A 15,211-nucleotide genomic window follows, 5' to 3' on the forward strand; every position below is an offset into this window, starting at 1 on the left:
TCCAAGTTAAAATTTTTTTGAAGCGTTTCATTATAGAAAGAACGTGGAGTTCCGCGGGCGATTCATAACCATTCAACCACTAAGCTTACCTCGTCAGACAGTTATGGAGAAGTATTTCTCCACTTTCGTATGGGCTATACTTGGTATGTCCGCCGACAGAGGCACAAAAAATTCCCAGGTAGCCGTAAATGAACAAGCATATTTATCAAATATTAATAGTAAGTTTTCTCAGATCTGGGTTGGAACGAAACATAAAATAAGCTACTTAAAGATATCGAACTATAATACTTCTGGCAGCTGAAGGCCGGTTGGATAGTTACTGAGTCTAAATCCATAAAAAATACCCTTCAAAGAAGTCAAAAGCAAGTAGGGTACTCATCGCTAAAGTATAAACTTAAAGAACAACGCTTAAGACCTTTAGGAAGAAAAATTGTCTAAATTTGTTTGAAAGTTAAGCTGGAATAAATTTACATGCCCTCAAGTCTGCCACGACGACAGAGTCCCCCGTCTTAGTTTGCGAGGAGTCCACAGCTATCCACTCCCTGCGTCACGAAATCAGACGTGAATGGCAGCGACATCGTGGCAGCAGCTCTCGAGTGAAAGTGCAGTTTGATTGAATTCCTTCTGAATCGCCATCTGGCCAAGGAAAACACTCGGAGCGACTACCACATAGCGATAGGATACAGCAAGGCTTATTTTTGAGATGTGCCTTGCGGAATAGAATAGGTCTCCGCTGCCTACGGTCTCTAGTGGCGCTTGGGTCTCCTCTTGGTGTATGGTCAGAGTATGGCCATATGTCTTCCAGAAACTTGTCCCCTGTGTGTCAGGAGTCTCCAAAACACTGATGACCCAGCACTGATCTCAAGTAGATTGTATTGGAAGGAGACAGAAATTTTTGTCCTGCCCCAAGGTACTGAGATGTAGAGCAGTTACCAGATGCTCTGAAAATATGTCTGGGATACTCCACCTGACGAACAAAGAAATGGCATTTGTTTTGTTACATTATGGACAGTCCTGTCGGAGAAACACAAACAGGTACAATGAGATGCTCCAAATGTTGAAATATTACCAGGATCCTCGTTTTACCAAAGACAAGTCTGTTGATATATGAGTTCTGATGTTTTCTACTGTAGGTATCAAGTACGAATAAATGACTAATTGGTCATTAATGGTTATCATGAAATATCCAAAAATGCTTAAGGCATGCTTTGGCTTTTCATCAGCGACAATGGGCATCTCCCATTGGCTGTTTGGGACTGGAGTGAGAATGCTCTCATTCTGTAGGTGCTGTAATTCTCCTGAAGCTTATCCCTGACTTCCAGACTTAGATCACGTCTGAGTTGCCAATGGAAAGGGAGCAACATGGGCTTCAACGTGCCTACTACCCAAAGAGGGTTGTGAAAATTTGGAGATTAATTTTGGAAAAAAGATACCGCCTCGGATAGTACCCAAGGAGTTGACTGTGTTTGTGTGGAGGGGGGGGGGGGAGGGTCAGAGTCACATATTTCTAATACAGGTGCTTTAAAAATGTCCATGCCTAAGAGACTGATGGTTCACGGGGCATACACCACCAATACCCTGGCTGTGATTTTGTGAGACTGATACTACACTTTGGCTGTAAATTGTCCACAAATTTTTCTGTCATTATTGAAACTTCACACTGGGTTGTCAAAGGTGGGAAGGGAGGGACAAAATTTTACAGTAGGGTTCCCAATCGATAATGGTCACAGCTGCTCCACTATGTATTTGAAATTAGATGGGTATGCAACTGATATCGACATTTAAGGAGAGACATTCTATAGAGTTTGGGAACACTGACTGAATATATGCTATATCTGTGTACAGTCCATCCATGTTCCCTGTCCCCATGTCTGAGAGGTCCATATGAGTGTAGTTCATATCTTCAAAGTTGACACACTTTGGTCCTGTGTCCAGATTTCGCTGCAAAGAGATGCACGTTGCTCGTCAGTAATGGCATTGGTGTCACATATGTCTGGTAAAGTACAGACATGTATTGCCCAGAACTTTGTAATCCTGATCAACCAGGCCTCGTTAATTGGGTTTGAGGACAACATCGTGTCTGAACTTCAAAATGTTTGTCAGTGGTCCTGTAGGGTTGCCAAGGCCCACAAGGATTGTTTGAATGTCCTGATGACAAGTTTCTAGAAATGTTCCTTGAGTCTCATGAGATCATCTGGGTTACCGCCACTATTACATCTCTAACCAAGGAAGCTGAATATGATTTATTTCACTCGGGGCTACTGCACTGACAATGGCAGTCGTGAGATAAACCCTGCTGGCAGGCAATCCATTCCCTTTATGACTGTCCTTGGAGTTTACGACAACACCACTTGTGATCAGCTGCCACCATGTGCACTTGAGTATTCAACTACATTGGTTTGCAATTTGTTGTACGGAAGGGAATCCCCTCTTCCGAATTCAGTTGTCTGAACAAGTGATAAATGTCTAGACCTACGTATGACAAATAGAAAAGTGACGCTGGTCTTTACCTGAGAGGCTGTGATCCAAATGTTGCTTCAGGCTTGCAGTATAGTTTTTCCATCTTTCAACCACACTATCGAGTGCCTGGAAAGCTGATCGAGACAATCAGAAACATTTCACGATGGAGAAAATCTCAGAGAGGTGGGAGGAGATTTCTGGAGACAAAATAGAGGGGCTGCCAGATGCACGATCAGGAATTTGTGAATGTGCCGCATTTCTTGAAGTACATGTAGTATCAACATCTGAGACCTGGGCAAAGGTATACACTTCAACATTGTAATGAGCATACTGGCAAGTAGAAGAAAGCACTGACTACCTGGAGTGGAGGACACGCAAGAGCCTGATGTAAACACAAACCTGGTCATCAACTGATATCCTCGCCCACAGTGAAGCAGAAAATATCGAGATACCAATGACCGAACAAGTTTATCTACCGATGGATTGGAACAAAACATAAAACAGCCCACTTTCTGAAATACAGCAATTGCATTTTTGGTGGATGAAGGCAATGTAGAATGTCACTGTCTGAGGTCATTATGGACACAGTTCATAAACGTCAAAATCCATAAAGACATTGGGCTTTAAAGTATAAACAGAATGAACAAATGTCCTTTAGGGAGGAAAATTGTCTAAATTTGTTTCAAAGTTAAGCAGGAATAAATTTGCAAGTCCACAAGTCCACAATAGAATAGGTCCATGCAGTCTGTGGCTTCTAGTAGCACTTGGATCGCCTCCTAGTGGACGGTCAGAGCATGGTAATCCAGCTTCTAGAAAACTATCCCCAGTGTAGTAGGCATCTTCGAAGGAGTGCCGTGTTGTTGGTTGCCCACACAGCAGGCGTAAAGCCTCCGCACAGCAATACAACCTACAATTTCGGGGGCGTTTTTATCGTTTATCAAACTGTTTGCTCAGAAGTTTGCTAGTAAACTGAGTCTGATATCTGACGCAAAAGTGGAAAACAAATATGTGTTCAAATCACATACGAGTATGATGTTGAATTAATAACTGCTAATTTTTGAAAGACATTCCATTAAAATATAGTAAGAATTCAAATTTTTGGAAAATATTCCAGCAACTGAACGAGAAGTGGAGAGCCAGCAGTTGGACAAAAATAATGACCTATCCTCATCAATTTTAGTTTTCCAAAGGTTTTGGTTACTGTAGTTTCTCCTTGGGGCTTGGTGTGTATTTCGTTTTGACTGATTACCTTAATGGCATTCTAAAGACTACAAGAAAGCTGATACAGTGTTATCATTACAACAAAAAAACAATTAAATACGTAGCTACAAAAGAGGAAGTCTCCTAATTGCTATGAATACTAAATAAACAGAAAAGTACATCACTAAATACGCAGATGGAGCTGAGCGAACAGAGACGCTAAAGTTCACACCCCGACCTCTCATGCAATTCTGGATTTTTCTTTTCTTTTTCTGAATCGCCTACGACAATTGCAGGAACGTTTCCTTTAACGAGGTTACGAGAGCTTTCTTTTCCTATGGTTCTCCAGGTCGAGCTCGGGCCCTATCGCTAATGACATCTTCATCGACAAGAGGTCACTCGTTAATCATTCTCCATTCCTAACGGAGATCAGCCCATCTCTACTGGAAATTGCGTACTTAGTATAGACGTGGTTCATAGTATAGATGTGACCTGATGAAGCTCTACGCCTTATTTAGTTGAAAACCATTGTGACGCCTGACACGAGAGTTTCTATCGTTTGCATTATAATCGAGTTTCATAACAAGCATTGTCCCAGAACGTCACTTACGTTTTACTGTAAATAATTCTGTGATATTTAGAGGAAAAGCTGAAGGATGGAAGGAACGTATAGAGGAAATATACAAGGGAAATTAAATTTGAAAACCGTATTATCGAAACGGAAAAAGAAGCAGATGAAGAAGAGTTGTAAGATATGATAGTGTGAGAAGAACTTGACAGGGCAGAAACAAGACTCCCGGAGTAGTCTATATTGTCTCAGAATTATTGACAGCCTTGCGACAGCTATCCACAATACAACTATTCTACTTCATATGTAAGACGTGCCACACACTATGAAGACCATCGTAATTTAAAGTCTAAACAGAAGAGGTATTGACGGGTGTGAATATTACCAACTACTAGCTTAAAAAGTCATGATTGCAAAACACAAAAACGTTTTCTTACAGAAGAATGGCAAAAGCTGGTAGAAGCAGACCTCGTGGGTTCCAGAGGAATGTAGCGACTCACGAGCAATATTGATCATACGACGTATTTTAGATTATAGGTTAAAGAAAGGCAAAACTAAGTTTATAGGATTTGTAGACCTAGAGGAAGCTTTCGATAATGTTGACTGGAATACATTCTTTGAATTCTGACGGTATCTAGGATAAAATACTTGGATCGAAAGGTTATCTACAACTTGTAGAGAAAGCAGACGGCAGCTATAAGAGTCGGAGAACATGAAAAGAAGCAATGGTTGAATATCCAGTCATGTTTAAACTGTACGTTGATCAGTCAGAATAGGAAAGCAAGGAGAACTTTAGAAAAGGAATTAAAGGTCAGGGATAAGAAATAAACTTCGAGGTTTGACTTGCTAACTCTGACAGGAACAGCTAACGACTTGGAAGAGTAGTTAAACAGAATGGATAGTGTCTTTCAAGAAGATGAGTTGAACGTGAACAAAAGCAAAACAAATGGTAACGAAATGTAGCCGAATTAAAGTAGGCGATTCTGAGGGAATTAGATTAGGAAATGAGAAACTAGAAGTAGTAGATGCGTTTTGCTATCCGAGCAGCTGATGATACCCGAAGTAGAGAGGATATAAAATGCAGAGTGGCTATAACAAAATAAGCATTTCTGAGGAAGAGGATTTTGTAAATATCTAATATAAATTTAGAAATTCTTTTCTGGATGAATTTGTCTGGCGGGGTCGATTCCCGGCGGGTTCAGGGATTTTCTCTGCCTCGTGATGACTGGGTGTTGTGTGATGTCCTTAGGTTAGTTAGGTTTAAGTAGTTTTAATTTCTAGGGGACTGAAGACCATAGATGTTAAGTCCCATAGTGCTCAGAGCCATTTGAACCTTTTTTTTTTTTTAATTTGTCTGGAGTGTAGAATGCACCGAAGTGAAATGTGGACGATAAGCAGTTCAGATAAAAGGAGAATAGAAGCTTTTGAAATGTAGTGTTACGGAAGAATGGGGAATATTTTGGGGATAGATCGCTTTACTAATAAGGATATACTGAATCGAATTGGGGAAAAAAAATTTATGGCACAGTTTGACTAGAAGAAGGCAGCGTTGACAGAATAAATGCTGAGTCCTTAAGGAATCGTCAGTTTAATAGTCTGTGGTTTGGCAGAAAGTGATAGGGGGGGGGGGGGGAGGGAGGGGCGAGGTGTAGGGAAACTGTAGAGCTGTAGTAGAGGGTCATCGCGGGTGATCAGTTAAATGCTCGGTGGTTGTAGTAGTTATGATGAGGTAAAGACGATGGGACAGGATAGACTGACATGGAGAGCTGCCTCAAAGTGGCAGCACGGCAACAACAGACGTACAGAGCTCGGCTACGGGAAACATTCCCAACTACAGAGGGAATGTGAGTGTCTTGCACTGAAAGTAATGGCAAAATATTCAAATCCTTATTAAGTGACATAAACGGAGGTGACAAAATTCATGGGATACGGATATCCACATACACAGATGGCGGTGGTATCGCACACTCAAGGTACAAAAAGGCAGTGCACAACCGGAGCTGTCATTTGCACTCAGGCGATTCGTATGAAAAGGTTTATGACGTGATTACGGCCGCATGACGGGAATTGATACACTGACTGACCTTTTGGAGTACTGCTGCGAGGTGCGGGATCCTCACCTGATAGGGTTATCGAAGTACATGGAGAAACGTTAAAGAAGAGCAGAACGTTTCGCATTATCGAGAAACAGGGGACAAGTTTCCAGACTTGAGATAGAGTTTACGGCAGAAATTGTTAAAACAAAGCCATTTTCCATTGCGCGGGATGTTCTCCCGAAATTTCAACCACCAACTATCTTCTCTGAAGGCGAAAATATTTTGTTCACGATTCACACAGAGAGAAACGATTATCACAATAAAATAAGGAAAATTAGAGCTCGCACGGAAATATAGGTGTTCGAAAGTGAAATAATAGAGAATTAGTATGAAGGTGGTTCGATGAAATAGGGAATTAGTATGAACGTGGTTCAGTAAAGCCTCTGCCGGGAATGCAAGTGTGATTTGTAGAGTAGCCATGTCGACGTAGATGTGGCCTTTGAACACGGAATGGTGGATGGAGTTAAACACATAGCATTCCATTTTGGAAATCGTTGTTGCTGTTGTTGCTCCTGTTTTGGTCTTCAGTCCAAAGACTAGTCCGATGCAGCTCCCGATGCTATTCTAACCTGTGCAAGACTCTTCATCTCCAAATAATTACTGCAACCTACATCCTTCTGAATCTGCTTACCGTTTTCACCTCTTCGTCTCCCTCTACGATATTTATCCCCCACCCTTCCCTCCAGTACTAAACTGATAACCTCTTAATGCCTCAGAATGTGCCCAACCAACCGAACCCCTCTTCTAGTCACGTTGCACCACAAATTTGGCGTCTTTCCAATTTTATTCAGTACCTCCTCATTAGTTACGGGATATACCGATCTAAGCTTCAGCATTTTCCTGTAGCACTACAGTCTTAGGGGATTCAATATTCCGAGATCCTCAGTGTCAAGAGAGTGCCCAAAATACCACATTTCTGGCATTACCAGTCAAAAGGACAACGCAGCGGTCGACGGCCTTCACTTAAGGACTCAGAGCAATGGCAGTTGCGTGGAGTTGTAATTGCTAACAGACAAACAACACTGCGTGAAATAACCGCAGAAATCTTTGTGGGACGTGCGACGGGCGTATCCGGTAGAACAGAGCGGAGAAATATTGCGTTGATTGGCTATGGCAGCAGGAGACTTTGCTAACAGCACGACACCGCCTGCAGTGCCTCTGCTCGCCTCGCGACCGTATCGTTTGGACCCTGGAGTACTGGAAAATCGTGGCGTGGTCAGATCAGTCCCGATTTCAGTTGGTAAGAGCCGATGGTGGGGTTCTAGTGCGGCACAGACCCCGCGAAGCCATGCACCGAAGTTGTCATCAAGGCAATGTGCACACTGGTGGCGGCTCTATGATAGTCTGAGTTGTGTCTACGTGGAATGCATTGGGTACTCTGACCCAACTGAACCGATTACTGACTAAAATTGGTTATCCTCGTATACTTGGAGACCATCTGCAGGCAGACAAAGATGGAATTTTTCTGGATTTCAATGCGCCATGTCACCAGGCCACAGTTGTTCGCAATTGGTTTGAAGAACATTCTGGACGATTCGAACGAGTTATTTGGTCACCCGGATGCCCGACAGAATCCCATCGAAGATTATTTTATGGGACATAATCCAGATGTACGTTCTTGCACAAAATCCTGAACCGGCAAGACTTTGGCACTTAAAGACGAGTATAAAGAGAGGATGGTTCAAAGTTTCTGCAGGGGACTTGTAAGGTCCATGCCATGTCTAGTTGCTGCACTACGCCGGGCAAAAGGAGGTGCGACATGATATTAAGAGTTATTAGATGACTTGTCACCTCAGTGTACGTTCTTGTTTGGAGGAGGAGAGTGGAATCCTAACGTGAAGTTCTGCGATTAAATACCTGACGAATACTGGTTGCAAGCCGTCTAATGTCGACGGAATACACAAGATATCAACGTCAGTTCACGATCATGCTACAAAAACCACTGAAGTGTCGGTCTTGCCTTTGGACACGGCTATGTACCCTTTTGAAAGATGCCGTCGCTTATGAGAAAGATGGCATGAAGGGATGTAAATGGTCCACAGTGAGGTACAAGTTCTGCACAGCTGTCTTGGTGCCGTCGACTACCAGCAATGGAAAAGCATGTTAATGACCTTCACAGAATAGCGCTGCACTGAACTACCAGCACTTGCGATACGGTTGCTTGTCTAGCGAAACATGGCGGAACAGGAAACTTGGTTCATCGATTGATCACGGTCTAGTTTCGATGATACTGAACAGCCTTCTGGAATAGTAGCAGTGTCGCTGGATAAACATGGAAACACCTAAGACTCGTCTGGTTCTAAATGGTTCAAATCGCTCTAAGCACTATCGGACTTAACATCTGTTGTCATCAGTCCCCTAGACTTAGAACTACTTAAACCTAACTAACCTAAGGACAACACACACATCCTTGCCCGAGGCAGGATTCGAACCTGCGACCGCATCAGCAGCGTGGTTCCAGACTGAAGCGCCTGGAACCGCTCGGCCAAAGCGGCCGGCGACTCGTATTATGTCCCGTATTCAACAATATGAGATGAACAAACATTGTATTCTGTCTTCATATCTCCGACATATCACCTCCTACACCATATTACATAGCGGTCTCATTGTACTGAGACGACGCGTGGACGTCCTGACCTGGTCGCCTACTCGTGGTCCCATCGACGCTCAACAAGAGTTCGTGGTTCACGGATCCTGGACATGAAAGTTGAGTTTTGACTTAATCTACAAGCAAGTCACGACTGTTCACATTGTGTCTTTTGGAGTTCGTTGTCGGCTGTTGGGATATTCCAGCGAGCAACAGCGTGTGTTTTCAAGTTGGAAAATTTTAGCCACCCTCTGGTGGAGTTTAACTGTACTTGGTTATTTGAATTGAAGTGCACCAGCCTTGTAGCCGTTAACGTTCCGGTTACTAGCCATGTCCGTTGACGTACATTCAGGCAGTATTTTCCTCATCGTTCTGTCGCTGTCCAGGACCGTGTGTAATTTGACAGCTCAATGTATAACTGGTAGTGGGCGCTAATACCTTCTACGTTGTTCCACTGAACTCCCTGCTGTGTGATGGTCGGGTGAAGCGGAGGTTATCTTGTCGGTGGGTCCGTTGACAGTCTGTCGGTTGGGTTGTCGTCGGATCGACAATGGATGGGTCGACTGCCTCTCTCACCTAAGCGAGCGTTAGTGTTTGAATTCCAGGCCGACCCTCGGAGCTTCGGAGCGTCCTAGGCTGTACTGCCTTCTCTTGTTTGTTCTTGTTGTTTGTACTTGTATGGCTTCTAGCCGATTGTTAGATTAAGGTTGTTTTGCCCTGAAGGCGTCAGATGGTTTGGGCCTTCAGCCTAATTTTAGAACTGTTTTACGTAAAGCCTTTGGAATTTTTAAAATTAGTGTTGTTGAGTCTTAAGTGTCGAGCCTTCAGGCAATTTTGAATTTAAGTTGCTTGCTCTTAAAGTGTCAGATTCTTTGGGCCTTCAGCCTAATTAAGGAACTGTTTTAAGATAAGGCTTTGCCTTTTAAATTTCTTATTTTGGTTGAGCTTTAAGCTATCGGCATTCAGCCGTTTTAAATTGAAATGGTCTTGCCCTTAATGCATAAGATTGTACGGCGCATTCAGCCGCTAATTAAGTTCCAAACGAAAGCTGTGTCTTTTTTTATTTTTTATTTTTTTTTTTTACTTTTTCTTGGCTCTTGTAATGTTTGGTCAAATAAAAGGTTGTATGTTCGAGTGTAACTGACAGCCACTTATGTTGGCCCCTTTCCACAACTTAAACTACCTGTCCTGTCCTGCAGGTTCAGCAGGGCGTCTCAGACCACTTTAATTTAAAAACGGCTGAATGCTGATAGCTTAAAGCTCCACCAAAATCAGAAATTTAAAAGGCAAAGCCTTATCTTAAAACAGTTCCTTAATTAGGCTGAAGGCCCAAAGAATCTGACACTTTAAGAGCAAGCAACTTAAATTCAAAATCGACTGAAGGCTCGCACTTAAGACTAGACAACACTAATTTTAAAAATGCCAAAGGCTTTACGTAAAAGAGTTCTAAAATTAGGCTGAAGTTCCAAACCATCTCACGCCTTCAGGGAAAAACAACCTTAATCTAACAATCGGCTAGAAGCCATACAAGTACAAACAACAAGAACAAACAAGAAAAGGCAGTACACCCAAGGACGCTCCGAAGTTCCGAGGGTCGGCCTGGGATTCAAACACTAACGCTCGCTTACGTGAGACAGGCAGTCGACCCATCCATTGTCGATCCTACGACAACCAAACCGACAGACAGTCAACGGACCCACCGACAAGATAACCTCCGCTTCACCCGACCAGTACACAACAGGGATTTCACTGGAACAACGTAGAAGGTATTAGCGCCCACTACCAGTTATACATTGAGCTGTCAAACTACACACGGTGCTGGACAGTGACAAAACGATGAGGAAAATACTGCCTGAATGTACGTCAACGGACAGGGCAAGTAACCGGAACGTTAACGGCTACAAGGCAGAAGATTCCGCTGGGGCACTTCAATTCAAATAACCAAGTACAGTTAACCTCCACCAGAGGATGTGTAAAATTTTCCAACTTGAAAACACACGCTGTTGCTCGCGGGAATATCCTAACAGCCGACAACGAACTCCAAACGACACAATGTGAACAGTCGTGACTTGCTTGTAGATTAAGTCAAAACTCTACTTTCATGTCTAAGATCAGTGAACCACGAACTTCGTAACAATGGGAACAGCGCCACACACTCCGACACCGCATAGAGGCCACCAACGGGCCCGGCCAAACTACGCGCCAGGGAGATTTCCTCGCTGCTCCAGACAAGCCGAACAACTCTCCACACACACACACACACACACACACACACACAGCCCAGCCTGAAACTATAAGCGCCAGGCCAAAGGTAGTCCAAGGTGCGAATATCGATACACACCGCTGCTGCCACCCGCGGAAAGAGAGGATAACAGCATAAACGCGATAACCGTGGGAGACTAAACGCAGAATAGCAACGAAGGTTTAATCCAACGCATAGCATGAGCCAGCCACGGCTCAGTAATGATAGCTTATATCTTCTATGTATCCTACTCGAAGATTATTTCATATGGTCATTTAGTGTCCGTTTGGGTAAATTCCTCCTTTACAAACAATGACCCAAGTTTTTAGCATTTTGTGCAGTTCTTCTGTTTATTTATTTGCAACCTGCTCCATTACAACATTTGTGGTACTATATGTGTATATTGTTACAATCCTCGAGCTCAGGTGTTGTGATATTGAGAACGACCGAGAGGTACGGTTTGCGAGAGGGATGACTCACGGCGAAGCGTGCAGAGAAGTACATCGAAAGCCACAGCAGGCTTTCCGCTGAACTCGGCAATGGCGCCGCGCACCGTGCGAGCGTCAACGCCAACCCGAATGTCGGAATCTGCAGCGTCGGCGTCCGGTTGCCCAGCGTAGCGGTTGTAGCGACCCTGATAACGCCACGGCTAAGTGGTCGCCGTCTGCATTAACAGTGCCCGTGGCCCAGATCACAGCTGGCTGCTGCCTCAAGCGTGACTCGTGGAACTCATGTAAAGTGCCGGAGGGAAGCAGCCGACCGCCGTCGTTGTATTGAGCCTTAGTAGCTCCCTCCGTTCGCGCAAGGCAGCTCGTCCAGCCCCCGCAAACGGCTCTGCACCCGGGAGACCGCGAGTTTGCGCCCCGGCCCCACTCCTTGGATCTTTGATGGCAGCTCGCAATCCGCCAGACTATGTCATCCAGAGAGAGGACACTAGCAGCCCTCTCGGTCCCCTCGTCTGTCCAGCTCGAAGGTGCGACGCACCATGCCACAGAAATGTCGCGTCCGTCCAGCGGAGGTCGGAGGTAATTCAGAGGACTGGTTGGCCGCCAATATCCATTACCAGAAGGTCATCGTCGTTGGCCTGCAACTTAAACAATCATCATTCTCTTTGGATCTAGACGTGGACAAAATGCCGACATGACTCCCTGCTTTGAGCCTCCTGGCTCGCATGTTTATACGTGGTTTCCCTACGCCTCTGGCATAGTTCTTCTGGAGGGGACGAGTGCTCTTCGATAACACAGGCCAACGATGGAAAAACTTTTTTGCTGAAAATACCTTATTCTTATATTTTTAGGGTGGTGAATCCAAGTATGATACTTAAAAAGCTGTATCATCTGTCATTTCTTCACATTTAAGTTAAATTTATTAAATTAAGCGATTTTTTAAGGAATTTAACTGCTTTTATACAGTTAGAATAATTTAGAAAGGAGGTGTAATGAATGTAGATGACGTTGGTAGCACTGCTGAAAAACATTTGCTGGCAAAAAAAGGTCGATTGTGTTTTTATGTTAACAGACGGTGTTTTGTTTACTGTAAACCCAACCTCACTTTCCAGTTTCCTGAACGTGTGATCAGTACAATGTCTAATTGTAGTTGTAAAAACTCTGCTGACAGTTTTTGTTATATTTGTGGTGAATTTGTGATTAAAAAACACCAAAGAAACATTACAGACTTTGTGAAAAAGGTTTATCTGTCATAATTTGGATCTAAACTTGGTGATCAAGATAAATCTTGGGCGCCGCATAAGGTAAGTTATATCGGTGTTGAAGATCTGGGAAAATGGTCCAAAAAGGAGAAAAATACCTTTAGATTTGCAGTTCCTATGATGTGGAGGGAGCCATGAAATCACTCCAATGATTGCTACTTTTGCAGTGTTGATATTATTGGTCATAATTCGAAAACCTACAAGGTGATAAGCTACCCAAACTTTCCGTCCGCCATCCGATCAGTAGGGCATGGTGTAGATTTGCCGGTTCCTGAACCATCAGATGATTTAAATTCTATTCCAATAGAAGTATTTTCTGGTGTACAATCTGATTTAGATGAACCAGATGATGAATTCCATTGTAATACAGAAAGTCTAGAGCCCATATTGTTCACTCAGACCGAGCTTAACGATTTGGGCAGGGATCTGGGCTTAACGAAAGAAAAAGCTGAATTGCTTGGCTCTAGATTAAGAGAAAAGAACTTATTGGCAGTTGGAACCAGCATATACATGTACAGAAAGAGAGAGCAACAGTTTTCCAAGTTTTTTCGACAAGAAGGTGATTTAGTGTGCTGCCCAGACATTTCCACTCTGATGAATGAGTTTCCTATTGAATACAAAATGGAAGACTGGAGGCTGTTTATTGATTCATCCAAAAATAGAGATGGAGAAACGCTACCGAGACCGCTGGAACAGCAACGTGCTGGGGGATTACTGTTGGTCAATTCACCGAGAAGTTCAGCAAGCGACTGATCGTAAAAAAACTACATAATAAGCGTCGAAGAAAAAGAGAAAGAAAATACAAACCAATTCCAGATGACAAGTGAAACATTTGTTAACACATATCATTGTTTTAAGTACCTTACTGTAAATACAAACCATGCTTAATTTGTAACAAAACGTTTCTTTATTTTCCGCGTTTACTGTATAGCATAGGATTTTTATACTATATAGTAAAAAGCATATTGCTCGAAAACTATAGGTGATACAAAAAAAATTAAAGATAGATTTGGATTCAGCTCATAAAAATCTGTAAAGATCGGCTATCAAAGTGGAAAAGTTCATCAAAAAAAAATTTCGTTGGCCTGTGTAATTACAACGTCAGCTTTCCTCAGACCGCTTCGGCCCCTACACACAGGTCACTGCTGCTGCAACTGCAACGTATGTGTTCTTCACAGCACGTCGGTGCTCCGTACTGCCCTGATTACTTCACACTTGCGTACAGAGCCCGCCGGCAGTGTCTTCTAGTCTGCGAATGGAATCGTAAACCTACCTGCCAGTCAGTCCTTTAACTACTACCTTGCAGCCATACCTGCGTGAGATTTATAAGAATTCCCCAAATTCACGCCTATACTTTTTTGTGATGCAGCATACCTCCTCCATAATTTTTAACGTCGTGCTCCCACTCAATCACTTCAACTCTAATAACTTACATATGGAGGACAACCTCCCGAATTCCCTCTAAAGGGCTTCCGCTCCCATTTTACTGCTACCATGTAACCCTTATCATACCCCTATAATCTGATTAAGATCTTAAACTAATTGTTTCCCCCGACCATTGTCGGTAAACCATTCTACCGGTAACAGGTGTGTCAGTACGCCCACGTACCCTCTCGCATCTTACCCAGAAATACAGTACGCAAAAGCCTGCTAGAAACAGGCCGATACGCTCACCACAAATATTTTTTGCTCCTGTTCTTTCCAGAAATGGTGTACATAATGCCACATTTGTTCCATCGAAATTCCCCCTTGTAGGGACTCTTTTCACACTAGTTAACAAATTTCAACTTTTTTCTGCATCTGGTCTGTAAATGGATGGATTTATCTAATTTTGGGGTGCTGAAAACACTGGTAAAATCGGTTTTTCTCTATGACGTCACATTTCCTAGATACACGGTAGAATAAAAAATCGTAATAGCGAAAATTGAGAAAATTAAGTAAAAAAAAATACACATTCAGAACGTTTGAAGTCAATATTATTTTGTATGTATATATGGGCCCGATACCAATAAAAGGTACAAATTAGTTCAGAAGATATTATCACCTTTAATCGTCTTTGGTTTTAAAAAATGCGACGATGGAGCTCTTCTTTTGTTTGCCATTTCATCACTGTACGTAACGAATCCCAGCAGTAGTCACCCATCATCGAAGGGTTCCAAGGGCCTTGGTAACTGTGTTCCATGGTAAGAATGCTCATCGCTTACGGCTCCCAAATTTTCCGGGAAGAAATCAAGGTGAGAATGTAAATAGTGAATTTTAAGTGACATTCTACACTCTATGTTCTTACAGTCGTCCAACAGATCATTCACAATGGTAACATAGTTTTTGTCTTTTCTGTTACCCAAAAAGC

Source organism: Schistocerca serialis, chromosome 9 (assembly GCF_023864345.2).
Source record: "Schistocerca serialis cubense isolate TAMUIC-IGC-003099 chromosome 9, iqSchSeri2.2, whole genome shotgun sequence".
In the NCBI taxonomy this organism is placed as follows: Eukaryota; Metazoa; Arthropoda; class Insecta; order Orthoptera; family Acrididae; genus Schistocerca; species Schistocerca serialis.